Genomic DNA, 3,133 nt, shown 5'->3' with positions numbered 1-3,133 from the left:
ACACAGAAATGATTCACTATCTTTTGTTAAAGGAATGAATGAAGAAAGAGTGTAGCACTATGCTATGCAAAGAAATTGGATACCACTTCTACCCTGTTTAGACTTATCCGTGGAAAAAATGATGAAGACTAGAAAGTCAAAAGACCAAGCAATAACTGGCCGTTCTTTGGAAAATACTTATCTTGGGTTTTTAAACAATAGGTTAAAAGCATTTTAAGTGCTCTTCCAGTGTGTGACGGGAGAGAGACTGTAGGAAATCACCTTCTTTTTCTGATTAGTCACTGGTGCCTTCACAATAGGGGAGGCTGAGACTTCAGGACTTGGGGCTGGGGTGGTAGTCAAGAAGAATCTTGAGAAGGTGGGAAAAGGTTTTCCAGGCACTGGGTGGTAGAAGCTTCTATGCATGAGCAGAATGTTTCCAGGAAGACACTCGGAGAAGGAAATGGCAACCCACTCCAGTATTCTTGCCTGGAGAATCCTGTGGACAGAGGAGCCTGGTGGCCTGCTGTCTATGGGGTCACACAGAATTGGACATGACAGAAGTGACTTAGCAGCAGCAGCAGGAAGACACTAAGAGCAGATTTGCCTAAGCAGTGGCTGAGTGGACAGCACAGGAGGGAGATAAGCAATAGGATGGTGAGAGATTCAGGGCCCACTGACAAAAGGCAGAGTCCAGGTTGCTTGGGTCTTGTTCCTCTCAAGTGTGCTCAGACAGTCCTCTCTTGGGGGTCATGTCCAAGGCATCTGCCAGTTGTAGCGGCTAATTGATTGCAATTGCCAACTGAGTACTGTCCTTTTCCCAGGGCCACTGAGGACAGATCCTAAGTCAGGAAAAGCTTTCACTGCCCATCCTCATATATAAACATACACACACACACTTACTCTTTCAAAAAAATTACTGTGTTTCAACTGAGAAAAAAATGTGAAATCACAGTATTTGAGACAGTTCTGGGACGTGTCATTTGATGCCATCTCTAAGATTTTCATTCTTCTTTTCTGAAGTGGAGGCAGGTTAATGTGTAAAGGAACACATATGTTTATGCATGTGTGTTCAGCTTGTATAAAGCACAAAGTTTAAGTTTCTGATGGTACTGTTACCTTCCTATAAAAGAGTTGGTTGAACATGGAAGAAGTTAAGTGATTCACTTTTCATCACAGAATAACTTTGGACAAGTTACTTAAAATTTCTAAGCCTGAGTGTTTTCACTTTCATAACAGAGATGATAATACTGTAATGGATGTTAGTTATTGCTGCAAATTCTATTTGACTCCTCCCACCTTGAATAGCAATACCTTTTAAAAAAGAGAGTCAGAGTAGTTCTTGACCTTGGGTACTTATTATTCCCCAGAGGCATTTAAAAATGTGTGGGGAATTCTTGATTTTCACAATAACTGCCAGAGATGCTGCTGACATTTAGTGAAACAGAACCACTCCTGATCATAGACTGGTTCTGATAGGTGCAAATCAGTCAGGATAAGCTTTCCCCTTTGCTCCAGTGAGGAATGGATATACTCACTACACTTTAGGGATTGCCTTCCAAGATGGAAAACTGAAGGAGCCATAGGAATGGTTATAAAGGAACAGTAACAAGTGGCATCACTGGTAGCAGAGTTTGCCCGTTAATCATACCCTGACTTGTACTGTTTCTTCCTAATTCTGTTGGGTCCATCATATCTACTCCTACTGCCCTCAGGAACTCTCTGAGATACAGTTGGGCTAGATCAGCAATTTCTAACCTCAAGGTTAGAAGGGCTCTTAAAGGTTATGAGACACCCTACCTTTCCATTGGTACAACAGTTCTGGGTACCACCTTTTTGAAAGGTCATGGTAATTTTCAACAGTAAACTTCTGCCTGTCCCCTAGAGGTGTTTGAAGATGTGATTGGGGGCATGGCGAGCATTTTGGGTCGTCATATGAATAGGGGGCATCTAATGCACTTAGTCAGAGAAGGCAATGGCACCCCACTCCAGTACTCTTGCCTGGAAAGTCCCATGGGTGGAGGAGCCTGGTAGGCTGCAGTCCATGGGGTCGCTAAGAGTTGGCACGACTGAGCAACTTCACTTTCGCTTTTCACTTTCATGCAATGAAGAAGGCAATGGCACCCCGCTCCAGTATTCTTGCCTGGAGAATCCCAGAGACAGAGGAGCCTAGTGGGCTTCCGTCTATGGGGTTGCACAGAGTCGGACACGACTGAAGCGACTTAGCAGCAGCAGCAATGCATTTAGTGGGCAGTGATCATGGATTCTAAATGAACTCAAAGCACAGGAAAGTCCTATGCAGTGAAGAATTGTCCTGTTTTAAATCCAATGATTGTCCCTTTGACAAACACTTCAAAAACTAGAGTTCATTCAAGGAAGAGTAACCAAAGAGATGATCACCAGTGCATAATTTTAATATGAGACATATTTCAATTCATTATAAAGAAGCTCTTTCTCTTTTTCTTCTTGTAGTCTTATTTTACCCCCATAAATATTAACAGTTAACAATTTCTCTATATATGTAAGAATATATACATTTATATGTTTTTAAATTTTTAAACAAAAGATCATACTGTCCATTGTTCTGTAAATTGCTTTTTTGCTTTATAATATTCCTTGGATATATTTTCATATTGTCAGGTATAATAATGATAATGACTAATAATAAAAATTGCTAATTTTTATTTAATGCTGACTGTAAACCAAACACAACCAAATTGTTTTATATAACTCATTTCATATACTAATCCTTTGAGATAGGTACTGCTATTAATCTCTGTGGCAGACTGACCCCAAAGTGTCCCCTTCCCCACTACCACCATAATCTCCTGCTTTTGGTGTTCTCATCCTTGTACAGTCCCCTCTCCTTGAGTGTGGTTGGGATCTATGATTTGCTTCTAGCCAATAGAACATAGCGAAGGTGATGGATGTCATTCTCGTGATTGCATAACATTATGTAAGGCTCTAGGCTTCCCAGGTGGCTCAGTGGGTAAAAGAATCTGCCTGCCAGTGCAAGAGATGTAGGAGACATGGGTTCAATCCCTGGGTCAGGAAGATCCCCTGGAGGAGGGCATGGCAACCCACTCCAGCATTCTTGCCTGGAGGAGGGCATGGCAACCCACTCCAGCATTCTTGCCTGGAGGAGGGCATGGCA

This window comes from Oryx dammah, unplaced genomic scaffold (genome assembly GCF_014754425.2).
Source record: "Oryx dammah isolate SB20612 unplaced genomic scaffold, SCBI_Odam_1.1 HiC_scaffold_18, whole genome shotgun sequence".
Taxonomy (NCBI): domain Eukaryota; kingdom Metazoa; phylum Chordata; class Mammalia; order Artiodactyla; family Bovidae; genus Oryx; species Oryx dammah.
Note: the sequence above shows the minus strand (reverse complement) of the source record.